The 13143-nt window shown below is 48.4% G+C and overlaps 1 long non-coding RNA gene and 1 pseudogene across 1 annotated transcript; one reads left to right on the top strand and one right to left on the bottom strand.

Annotated features, from left to right (window-relative positions):
• The first annotated feature begins 2318 nt into the window (after positions 1-2318).
• Positions 2319-7281, top strand: LOC143658581 (uncharacterized). The gene is made up of 3 exons (XR_013163252.1): positions 2319-4363; positions 5338-5387; positions 6034-7281. It is a non-coding gene; the product is annotated as an uncharacterized LOC143658581 (long non-coding RNA).
• An 880-nt stretch (positions 7282-8161) lies between these two features.
• On the bottom strand, positions 8162-12593 carry LOC143660026 (caprin-1-like; annotated as a pseudogene).
• Positions 12594-13143: the final 550 nt, after the last annotated feature.

Here is a 13143-nt window from a genome sequence, read left to right as displayed (position 1 = left end):
CCCAGACCCCCAATCCCCTCCTTATGTTCTTCCGTTCCTGGTTCCCCACCCCACCCCCCTCCTCCTCTGCCTATCTCAGGTCCCCCCCTTCTCCTCTCCTTTCCCATCTACCCAGCCCTCCTCCCCTCCCGGTCCTCTATTCCTCCTGCCCACACCCTCCCATCCCTCCCTTATCCATCGCTCCCAAGGTGCTCCTCCCTCTTCCTTCCTTTCCCCCTCCAGCCCCCCTCCCACTGTTCATCCTGGGGTTCAGCCCCCCGGGCCCGAGGATTTCCTGACGTGCACAGGTCCCTGTGGCTCGGCCCTCAGACGCGCCAGGGCGGAGGACCCGCTCCCGCCTTCCTCCGAGGCTGGCTGGGGTCCTCTGGTGGGTATCCGCTTGCCCTTGGCCCCTGGTCCTGTCTCCTCCTCCCCCACTCCTCTCCGCGGACGCTTGTTCCCTCTTTTCCCATCTCCAGGGCGCCCCGCCTCTGCCCCTCCGTCTGGGCCCCTCCGCCAGCCTGGTAGTGTGGCCCCGCCCCAGGGATCCCCTTCCCCTGGCGCTGACCGTGCCCTCCCGGCGCACACTGCCCCCCACGTTCCTGCCGGCCCACCTCAGAGGGCCGCCCCGACGCCGTCCAAAGAGAGGCCCTCCCTGGCTACCCCTTCGCCTTGCCCTCCGGGAGCTCACGGGCCCCCCGACTCCAGCGCTACTCCCCCGACCTCGGCGGCCCCCCCGGCCCGGCGCCCCTTCCCGAGCCCCGGCGCTCCCCAGCGCCGCCCCCCGCCCAGCTGCGCCCCCGCCCGACCCCCGCGCTGCTTCAGCACCCGCGGTGACCGGCTCTGCGCGGGAGCCGGCAACAACCTAAATTATGCTCTGGGTGCCGAGGTATCGGCTCCGCCGCGTCTTCCCAGCAAACCGTGGCCTGGTCCGTCCAGCGCACGTCCTCTCTGCCCGCCGCCTGTGCCTGACCTCGTGCAGCCTGGCCTCACAGGCCGGGTTTCCAGTGCGTTCGCGGCCAGGGCCCAGGCGTGCGCCCGAACACCCGTTCACCCCGCGGCAGAGGCTTTCTCCCTCGGGCCAGCGCCGCCCGTCCACTCCTCGGGGGCCTGGCTTTAGCCCCGACCCAGGGATCAAGGCAGGTCGGACCGGCCCTTAACCACGTTGGCCTCTTCCTCCTTGTCCATCGGCTTCGTGGGTAGGCAGCCCTGTCCACAGGTGCCTGGGCCCTGGGAGCGCAGGGGTGGGCGGGAGCAGGCACTCTCCCCCTGGACCTGGGAAGTGTTCCTCAGGAGAACCTGGAGACCTGTGCGGGCAGTCAAGGACGTCCTTTTGCTGTCTGGGGGCCTGGAGTAGGCAGAGGGGGTCCCTGAGATCTCTGAACTGATCTCCAGCTACCTCCATCTCCGATCATGATTGGGTGCCTTGTCTTCTGCCCTGTGATAGTACAAACCTTGTCACCAACCTTCGCTTGAACCCAGTTATCCAGTTTTTCAACTTTAGAGTCTTGTGATCACTGAAGACTGCCCCTAATGTGTATTAATGAAGGGTCTTGGGTCAGCCCAGAACGGCCCACCCCAAGTCCAAAGTCATCTTCATGACCTAGACTGGATCTCACCAAAATGCGCAGTAGCTTAGACTTTAATCTTTAAGTCACCCATGCCTCATTATGATACTGAAATTCACGCCCATCGTCATATTAAGACTGCCGTTTTCTTACACACGTGCTGTGACTGAGCATGGGATCAGTGTGCACACTTCAATAATCACATCACCTCTAGTTACACCATCCTGGGCCACTGTGCTCATCATCCTAAAACTTGCCCATCTTTTGATACTGTGAAACTACCAGAATGACCTCAGTTTGGGGCACTGCTTTGTGGGCCGACAGGCCATCCGGTCTCCTGCTACGTGCCTAGAAATAGAGTCTTTTTCTCTCTGAAACCCTTGTGTCCCAGGACTTGGTCATTTGAGGACAGTGGGCAAAAGAATCCACGGCCTTTGTCCGGTAACATCTGTGTGGCTCAGGTTTTCACCCAGCTTTCTTCACGAGGCTCGAACGTAGCCCTGTGCTGCCCTGGGCAGCCCCCATTCAGCACCTTCAGGAATCGCCAGCCGAGGACAGGGCCTGGCAGCACTCAGCCGGCTGTCTGCCCTCCCACCAGGCTGGATGTCGCACCCACCCACTCCTGTTGGCTGTTCAGGCTCCATCGCATCTTCCTTTCCAAGCTCCTCCCCCACCCCCCCACCCCATACACGCACCAAGCTGAACTCCCCTTGGGGACCCCACACACACTGTGTGCAGTTTTAGGGGGACTGCCAGTCAAGGCTCACCCGGAATGCGAAGTCCGGGACGGGAGCAGTGAGCTGGGCCATGGTTAGCGCTGAAGGGGCTGAGAAATATCCCCTGGGGCGCAGCTAGGACGACGCCCAGGGCAGACCCGAGGTAGCTTGAGCCTGGCCGAGGTAGCTTGAGCCTGGCCGCAGCATCCAGGCGCCCTCACGCTTCGGGGAGGGCCTTGTCCTCCAAAGCAGGGGCAGTGGCTGGAAAGCTAATGCAAAACAAGATGAAGCAAAAGAAATCTCTCCTGGGAGTCATGTCCCACGTAAGGGGGAGGAGTTCACCTGCTGAGTTGGTTAAGCCATTTCTTTTCTTTTTTTTTTTTTATGGGTAAGGAAATTTTATTTTTAAAACAAACTTGATGATTCTATCACAAGTTATCTACAAAATGAAGCTAAAACAGAGGACCCTCCAATTTAGAGATTTAGGAATTGTCACCCTGGTCTTTCATTAAGACTTAAGAGACAACTGAAAAAAATAAAGGTCCCATTTGGAAGAAGTATTTAAATAACAATTCTTATACGAACTTCAAGTGAATGGAAGTTGGATTGCAAGAGCAGCAATTTTTAATTCTCTTTTTCAGTGACATTCTCCAGGAATTAAGATAATCTAAATGAAACACAGAGTGAAAAGGCACTCATAACACCTGTAAACTTACCCGGCCCGACTTTGGAGCGGACGTGTGACCTTTCTCCGCTACCACTGCCCGTTACCTGACAGTCCTTTGCACTCCTGGCTTTGCTTCCTGGGCCTGGCACTGATGTCGCCCTAACAGCTGGGTGGAGGGCGATTCCTCCATGGCAGCAGGTTTTACTTGTAATACTTTGTGAGATGCCGAGTTTAACTCGAAGGCAGTGTTCTGTCATGACTCATTTGTCATCCTTGATACTACAAATTAACACGAGAAGGAGCAAAATTTGATGTTTGGGGCTGAACATTTGAAACAGCTATTCTAGTTTGCTAGCTGCCAGAATGCAATATACCAGAAACAGAATGGCTTTTAAAAAGGGGAATTTAATAGGTTGCAAATTTACAGTTCTAAGTCTAAGAAAATGTCCCAGTTAAAGCAAGTCATTAGAAATATCCAATCTAAGGCATCCAGGAAAAGATAACTTGGTTCAAGAAGGCCAATGAAGTTCAGGGTTTCTCAAGTGGAAGGGCACATGGCAAACATGGCATCATCTGCTAGCTTCTTCTCCTGGCTTCCTGTTTCATGAAGCTCCCCGGGAGGCATTCTCCTTCTTCATCTCCAAAGCACTGGCTTATGGACTCTCTGCTTCATGGTGCTGCATCATTCTCTGCTCTCTCCAAATCTCCATTCTCCAAAATGTTTCCTCTTTTATAAGACTTCAGAAACTAATCAAGAACCACCCAATTGGGTGGAGACATGTCGTCACCTAATCCAGCTTAACAACCACTCTCGATTATATCACATCTCCAGGGAGATGATCTAATTACAGTTTCAAACATATAATGCTGAATAGGGATTAAGATTAAAACATGGCTTTTCTAGGGAACATACATCCTTTCAAACCAGCACAGATACATTTAAAAGCAAATATTTCATGTAAACGTTTGAAGAGCTGGCAATGCTGAGTCCTTGTGCCCACTTGGAAAACTGGCTTGAGTTGAAGAGAGCCTGCCCATTTTAGATGGAATGTGTGATTTCTAGGCTTTTTGAGTTAGTATTGCACATGCACTGTGTTCCCTTAGATAGGCCAAGTCCGCTCATTTATATGACCACCTTGGTCCCTTGTAGACATCTGAGTTTGCAAATCCTGATTTAGACAAGGTTGCATTTTAAAATAAGAATGGGATTTTCCTCATTTCTAACTCCCATCTCTTTCTTCACCTCTTCCCCACCACTCCAACCCTTGGAGAGACCCCCACCCCCCACCCCAAGCTCTCTTTGTCTTTGCTTTCATCTCTTGGGAGAAGCTGCACCACCACTGCCCGAGGCCAGGAGTAGCCAGGGTGGTCCTTGGTGTGTGACCAGCAGGACCCATGAAGTGAACAGAAATGGCGGCCACATCACATGAAAGGTGAGCTTTGAATGTGCACGAGGGATGTGGGAGGAGCAGGAGGTGCTAATGGGGCAAGCCCTGTGCTGGCACATGGGAGGGCTCATCCATGATGGGAGGAGTTGGGTATGGGTGGCATGGGGGCCAGGAAAGTTCTTAGGGTGGTTCAAGAACAAGCCAGGAGCTTGGATCTTGGAGACTTCCCTTCAGCTCAGAAAATTCATTCCTTTATTCATTTAAAAAATATTGGTCAGAATAGTTTTGCTCCAGCCTCTGAGTGATGATAAGACAAAATCCAATATTTTATGGGGCTCATAAGATAATAAACCCAAAACTGACTTAATAAGATAATGTAATTTATTCCTCGTGCATGCCTTTGTTTATCCAACAAATAATTCTAGAATCCCTATATTGGTGATACACAAGATACCCCAGTCACAATCTGGTTGACAACAGGGAGAGCCAATAAACTAAAAAGCAAGCAAACACGACAATACTAGAGAGTGACAAGTGATGATCAATGAGGGTGATAAGACAGGAGAAAAATGACTTAGTCAGGAAAGGTCGCCCTGGGAAATTGACATTTAGCTGGGGCTGGACTAGAGAGTTGGCGCTCACTGTCGGGTGGTCTAGGGAAGCAGCTCATGCAAAGAACCTCAGGTGGGGATGTGCTTGGCATGTTTTAGGACAGAGTGAAGCCAAAACCACTCGAGAGGGGTGCTGGGAATTGTGACTGGAGAGCTAGACAGGGCAGTAGAGGACCTTTTACGCCATGCTAAGGAACTTGGGTTTTTTTCTTCATGGGGTGGGCAATGGTTGGGGCTTAAGGAGGGGAATAACAGGATCTGCTACGTGGAGCCTGGATTTACAGGGCCAGGATGGGAGGCAGGACGGCCAGCTGGGGGGTCATCTTGGCCGGAGGTGGTGGTGTGTTGGGCTGGGGTGGTGGCATGGCCATCCAGGCAGTGTACTGATGACTCCACATACCCCCACAGCTGCTCTATGAGGTTCCCATACGGAGACAGGAAACTGAGGCTGGAAGAGGGTAAGTCACCCTTACTAAATGGCTGAGCTGGGACTCAAGCCCAAGTCAGCGATGTGCTGGAGCTGGTCTTACTGGCTTACAAAAACTGGTGTTAAATGTTAAGGAATGTTTGTGAACCAGTTGCTGAACTGTTGGTGTATGCAAGTCAGCCATGCTGGGAGGTCATGGAAACCAGAAAATGCTACAAATGCAAGCTCTCTCTGGGGTGTGGCTTAGCCGCTCACTCCTGCTTCTGGCCCCCAGCCCTGCACTCCCCACATCATCCTGTGCGAGGCCTCGTCCTGAGCCCTCTAGCACAGCAGGGACCAGCTTCCACGGCTCCTCTCCCACTAGACGGTGAGCACTGCAAGGACAGAGACCAGATTTGATCCATGCCCTTGTCCGACGTCCAGCCTGGGACCCACTCCAGGCTGGAGCTAGGGAAGGGATGGTGCCACCGCAGCAAGCCGACGAGGGGCGCCCTGCCTGTGACATGGATGATTCTGTTTGAGGACTCAGAAACCTTTATATATCAAAGTCTGCATTGAGCAAAGTGCCTGTAAAGCCTGGACTCTGTCACTATTTGAAGTCCTTCACAACCATTAGCTCATCTTACCCTCATAACAACTCAGAAAAAGCAGTACTGTTAATTATTCTTGTTTTACAGGTCATGGAATAAGAGGAAAAGCAAGGTTGAGAAATTTCCATTGGTAACACAGCTATTCAGCGGCAGAGCTGAACTAACATCTCATCAAGTGGACTGTGCTTTTCTCATTTAATCATCAGAGCCACCCTATGAAGTATCTCTCACTTCTGCCCCCGTAACACCAGCTTATGTTTAGTGAGCACCTACTATGTGCCTGGTCTTGTGCACATAGTAGCACAGGTGAAAGTCACCTTGCCAAGGTAACACAGCTAATTAGTGGCAGGTTGGATTTGAGCTCAGCTGGATTCCAGAGCAGAATCCCCAGGCTCTATCAGACCTGATAGAGCTTAACTTTGAAGCCTAGTGACCCTCCAGAGAAACATTTTTCATCTTGGCACAATTATGATTGTTACAAGCTGCATCAGTTAGCTATTGCTGTGTAACAAAGCACCCCAAATTCAGGGGCTTATCATAATAAACATTTACTGCTGTTTTGAGTCTGTGGGTCAGCTGGGTGGTTCTCACGGCCTTGGCTGAGCTCATGCCCACGGCTAGACTAGGGTGGCCTTTGCTGTAACAAGTGCCTTGTCCTCCACATCGGTTCTCTAGCTGGCTAGACCAAACATTTTCACCAGTGGTGGCAAAGCTTCAAGAGAATTGAAGGAGGGATGTGGACAGAGAGGGGAGCACACGAGAGCCCAGAAGGGTTCAGCATCTTGAGGCCCAGGCTTGGAACTGGTACAATGGTCATTTCCACCATATTTTATTGGCCAAAGCAAGTTGCAAGACCAGCACAGATTTGAGAAGGAAATGGAAAGTCTCATTGTCAAAGGTTTAGGTAGAGAGAAGTGTGGAGAATTGGGGTCATCAGTACAATTATTCTTCCACAAAACCCCTCACTGATTAAAAAATTATTTATGAGCACCTACTGTGGCCGGATTTTCTTTCCAGTCCTGCGGAAACAGCAATGAACCAAAACAGAAAAGGTCCTTGTCCAGTGGAGCTTACCTACTGATGGTAGGAGGATGAGACAGAAAACAAACAATGAGCAGGTGCCCAAATGAGAGGCTGCAGATCGTGATGAGTTCGACTGAAAAGTAATAAAGCAGAGTGATGGAATTGAGAGGACACCTTTGGGGGTAGCCGCTGGAGATCAGGTGGTCAGGGACGTCCTCTCTGAGGAGAGGTTTGGGCAGAGATCTGCGTGCTATGGGCTCGGCTCTGCAAAGAGCTGGGTGGGAGCTGCCCAGGTGGCGTTGGGCAGCGGGGGCCGGGGAGCAGCCAGCTTGGTGTCTGAAAACAGACGTCACTTTGGCTGGAGCGAGGGGGGGATCGAAGGAGATGACGTGACAATGGGCTTGTGGGCTCCTGCAGGATGTATCTGCCATGATGGAAGCTATGTGTAGGGTTCTGAGCAGGGGTGACATAATGCAATTTATACTTCAGAAGGATCATTTTGGAAGCTGTCCTTGTGGAAAACAGACGGAAGGAGGGGGAGAGTGAAAGCGGGAGACTGTGAGGGCATGAGGCTCAGAGGCAGGTGAGGGGGAGTCATTTCAGGGATAAGAGCAGTGGCAGAGGGACAAAACGTCCTCGTAAGCGCTCCTGGGAGCAGCCAGGACCCTCCCCATGCCCTTCTCTCAGGTCCTGTGGTGGGGAGCTTGCCTGTTCCCCGAGGCGTGGTTGCACGGTGATTAGGAAGCAGGCTCTGGAAACCTGAGTGCCCGGGTTTGAGCCTGTTATACCTGGGGGAGAGCTGGAGAAAATCCCTTCCCCTGGCTGAGCCTCCTGTTTGCCGTTTGCTCAGTGGGGGAGACCTGCCTCGGGGGGTGGGGGCGGCTTCAGGGAGGTCAGATACAGAAGGTGCTCGCACATCGCGGGGGCCTGGCGCGTGCTTAGGGTTGTAAATTATAGGATTATGATACTTTCTAAATTAACCCCCCCTCCCAGAGTGGGCTTTTCCTGACCCTCAAAACTTAATTGGTTGCCCTGACAAACAACCCCGTGAGGCTGTTACTATCCCTATTTTACAACTCTCAGGAGTGTTGCAAAAATAGTACAAAATTCATACAGAGAACTCCACCATATTTTGCCACATTTGCTGTATCATTCCTCTATCTATCTGTCTATCATCTCTGTCCATCTATCTCTATCTATCTACATGGATTCCACTGCTGTGTGAAGGTTTGTCCAGCCTGGAACACCGGAGGCTGAGAAGCAGCAGGAAGGGATGGTGACGCTGTAATCTGGGCTGTATTTAAAGAGATTGCTGCCTGAATCTGGTCAGTTGGTTCCCGTTGCGGCCGTGGCTCTTTGTATGAGAAGGCCGATGCAAGGGCTGAGAGGCTGCCCAGCCCTCGCTTGTGGATGAAACCAAAGGAGCCTCCATGAGCTTCTGGTTGTGCTGGAACTTGATTCGTTGAGCAAATCTCGATGCAGAATGAACTGGAGGCAGCCTGGTGGGCACGTCCATGCTGTGGGTTGGACTCGTGGTTTGCGCACATACGACAGCGGGACCAGGTGTTTGGTTTTCAAAGTCCAGCACTGAACCTTGTCTGAAATTATAGGGCCCCTGCGCTTGCACCATCAGGACCTGCGCTCGCTGTCTTCTCACAAGGGGGTCTGCCTGAGCCACTGGAGCTGAACAGTGAGGCGCTGGTGCTGGAGGAGACGTGGCCTGTAGTTGCTGCTGGGGTGAATTGACCTCCTCAGCTGTTCCCACTGTCCACTCATCTGCCTGCTCCTTTCACTGCTGCTAGCCTGTTTCTGCAGTGAGGCGTCTGTTTACATACTCGGTTGATTCGACTTCCCTTCCGCGTATTCTTCTCTGTCTCAGGTTCAGCTTCAGTCTCCCGGTCTTCAAACGTAGGTGCTGAGACCCACAGCTAATATCATCCTCAATGGGGAAAAATTGAAAACTTTCCCCCTAAGATCAGGAACAAGACAAGGATGTCCACTATCACCACTGTTATTCAACATTGTGTTGGAGGTTCTAGCCAGAGCAATTAGACAAGAAAAAGAAATACAAGGCATCAAAATTGGAAAGGAAGAAGTAAAACTATCACTGTTTGCAGATGATATGATACTATACATCGACAACCCAGAAAAATCTACAACAAAACTACTAGAGCTAATAAATGAGTACAGCAAAGTAGCAGGTTACAAGATCAACATTCAAAAATCTGTAGCATTTCTATACACTAGTAATGAACAAGCTGAGGGGGAAATCAAGAAATGAATCCCATTTACAATTGCAACTAAAAGAATAAAATACCTAGGAATAAATTTAACTAAAGAGACAAAAAACTTATATAAAGAAAACTACAAAAAACTGTTAAAAGAAATCACAGAAGACCTAAATAGATGGAAGGGCATACCGTGTTCATGCATTGGAAGACTAAATATAGTTAAGATGTCAATCCTACCTAAATTGATTTACAGATTCAATGCAATACCAATCAAAATCCCAACAACTTATTTTTCAGAAATAGAAAAACCAATAAGCAAATTTATCTGGAAGGGCAGGGTGCCCCGAATTGCTAAAAACATCTTGAGGAAAAAAAACGAAGCTGGAGGTCTCGCGCTGCCTGACTTTAAGGCATATTATGAAGCCACAGTGGTCAAAACAGCATGGTATTGGCATAAAGATAGATATATTGACCAATGGAATCGAATAGAGTGCTCAGATATAGACCCTCTCATCTATGGACATTTGATCTTTGATAAGGCAGTCAAGCCAACTCACCTGGGACAGAACAGTCTCTTCAATAAATGGTGCCTAGAGAACTGGATATCCATATGCAAAAGAATGAAAGAAGATCCATCTCTCACACCCTACACAAAAGTTAACTCAAAATGGATCAAAGATCTAAACATTAGGTCCAAGACCATAAAACAGTTAGAGGAAAATGTTGGGAGATATCTTATGGATCTTACAACTGGAGGCGGTTTTTTGGACCTTAAACCTAAAGCAAGAACACTGAAGAAGGAAATAAATAAATGGGAGCTCCTCAAAATTAAACACTTTTGTGCATCAAAGAACTTCATCAAGAAAGTAGAAAGACAGCCTACACAATGGGAGACAATATTTGGAAATGATATATCAGATAAAGGTCTAGTATCCAGAATTTATAAAGAGATTGTTCATCTCAACAACAAAAAGACAGCCAACCCAATTACAAAATGGGAAAAAGACTTGAACAGACACCTATCAGAAGAGGAAATACAAATGGCCAAAAGGCACATGAAGAGATGCTCAATGTCCCTGGCCATTAGAGAAATGCAAATCAAAACCACAATGAGACATCATCTCACACCCACCAGAATGGCCATTATCAACAAAACAGAAAATGACAAGTGCTGGAGAGGATGCGGAGAAAGAGGCACACTTATCCACTGTTGGTGGGAATGTCAAATGGTGCAACCACTGTGGAAGGCAGTTTGGCGGTTCCTCAAAAAGCTGAATATAGAATTGCCATACGACCCAGCAATACCATTGCTGGGAATCTACTCAAAGGACTTAAGGGCAAAGACACAAACGGACATTTGCACACCAATGTTTATAGCAGCATTATTTACAATTGCAAAGAGATGGAAACAGCCGAAATCTCCATCAACAGAAGAGTGGCTAAACAAACTGTGGTATATACATACGATGGAATACTATGCAGCTTTAAGACAGGATAAACTTATGAAGCATGTAATAACATGGATGGACCTAGAGAACATTATGCTGAGTGAGTCTAGCCAAAAACGAAAGGACAAATACTGTATGGTCCCACTGATGTGAACAGACATTCGAGAATAAATTTGGAATATGTCCTTGGTAACAGAGACCAGCAGGAGGTAGAAACAGGGTAAGATAATGGCCAATTGGAGTTGAAGCGATACAGACGGTGTAACAGGACTAGATACAAAAACTCAAAAATGGACAGCACAATAATACCTAATTGTAAAGTAATCATGTTAAAACACTGAATGAAGCTGCATCTGAGCTATAGGTTTTTGTTTTGTTTTGATTTTACTATTATTACTTTTATTTTTTTCTCTATATTAACATTCTATATCTTTTTCGGTTATGTTGCTAGTTCTTCTAAACCAATGCAAATGTACTAAGAAATGATGATCATGCATCTATGTGATGATGTTAAGAATTACTGATTGCATATGTAGAATGGTATGATTTTTAAATGTTGGGTTAATTTCTTTTTTTCCGTTAATTAAAAAAAAAAAAAAAAAGAGAAGGGATAATTGGAGATGAAGGGATACAGACTGTACAACGGGACTGGATATAAAAACTCAGAAATGGACAGCACAATACTACCCAATTGTAATGCAATTATGTTAAAACACTGAATGAAGCTGCATGTGAGGTATAGGTTTTTTGTTTTTTGTTTTTTGTTTTTTCTTTCTATTATTGTTTTAATTCTTATTCTGTTGTCTTTTTATTTCTTTTTCTAAATCGATGCAAATGTACTAAGAAATGATGAATATGCAACTATGTGATGTTATTAAGAATTACTGATTGTACATGTAGATTGGAATGATTTCTAATTGTTTTGTTAATTCTTTTTTTAATTAATAAAAAAAAAGAAAAAAAAAGAAAAAGAAAAAGAAAAACCTTTCACCCTCCCAAAAAAAAACACGTAGGTGCTGAGGCCGCCTCCCTTCCTCACACAGCCCATTCTGGCGGTGGTGGGGGCTGTCAGAGTAGTTTGAGAAGAAAACACGCCCAGCCATCTCCTTAAGCACCTTATAGGTTGTTCCACACACAGATTTTCCCTTCCCTTCCAGCCAGTCCCACAGGGGAATGGAGGCATGTGCATATTGCTCATTCAGTGTCACGCTCATGTCCCACGCAGGGTCCACTAACTTGTAGAATTCATCCGCCAGTGATAATTCCTCTTCAGGCAGCATCGAAACTCCATTCCAGCCTTGCTGCAGGTCACTTCGCACCTCCTCATCTCCCAATTTGTCCAAAACGTGTTGCAGCTCAAGTACAGTTTGTAAACATTTCTGTTTAGCTTCTTCTCACATAAGCTGCTCCTGACGTGCTGTCTTCTCTATTGTGTTCTGAATATCTTGGCTTAATGCCACGAAAGGTCTCTGTAATTCTTCTGCAGGTTCCAAGTTATTTGTGACGTCCTGGCACTTGGCTCCTGCGCCCAGCTTATCTTGCTTTAGCCTTTCCCCTTGGCGCATGCGTTCCTGGTAGCCATCCAGCCTGCCCTTTCTCTTCTCCTGGTTCTGAAGCTTCTTCTCAGTCCCTGAGAATCTGCTCCATGGGCTCGGTCTGGACAGGTGTGGGGAGCAGTTGCAGGTGCTGAGGAGCTGGCCCCTGCCTGGCACGGGAGGAGCCCCTCAGGGTGGCGGTGGGGGCTTCGCCGCTGTGGCTGGGCCGGGGGCATCTTTAGACGGTGAGGGGGAGGAAGACAAGGCTGGAGGAGAGGCAAGAGCCGTGAGTGAGGCGCCAGCCTTTGATGAGTGTTGGCTTCAGCAGTCCCTGAACTGAGTCTTTTCCCTCCTTGCAGCCTCATGGACTGTTCCTGTGCCTGCCCCAACGCCAGCTGGTTGCCTGGCATTCCCTGGTGTGCCCCGTGGCCCCTGGGTGCCCCCACAGCGGTGAGCACTGCTTTCCCCTTGTGGCCTGGGGAGGCAATGATTAACACTAGAAATATAAATAAGTTCTTGCAAGAACTACTTCAAAGGTTAAAAAGTAAAAAAAAAAAAAAAAAAAAAAAAAAAGGACTGCTCAAGCGGTTGTGTGCAGAATGCATTGTAGGAGGGAGAAGAATGGAGAGAGTTAAATAGTAATTGCCAGAGTTGTAAAACCAGAGAAAGCAGAATGATTCCCTGTATTGATGAATTAGGGCCACAGGACTTGCCGCTATCAGTGCAACATGGAAATTCAGTTGTTTCAGATGGGTAATGTTTTTTTCTCTCTCATTTTGCTTAAACTTGTAAGTTTATAGAAAAATCATGCAGAAAGCACAGAGTTCCCACTTATCCCCCCTACCCCCAGGTTTTCCTATTACCATTTTGCATTAGCGCTGCATCAACCTTTGCTGCAGTTGATGAAACAGTAATATACTATTAATTAAAGTCCATAGTTTACATTAGTGTAAACTTTGT

The sequence above is a fragment of the Tamandua tetradactyla genome, chromosome 16 (assembly GCF_023851605.1).
Source record: "Tamandua tetradactyla isolate mTamTet1 chromosome 16, mTamTet1.pri, whole genome shotgun sequence".
Lineage (NCBI taxonomy): Eukaryota > Metazoa > Chordata > Mammalia > Pilosa > Myrmecophagidae > Tamandua > Tamandua tetradactyla.
This window is presented reverse-complemented; position numbering and strand designations above follow the sequence as displayed.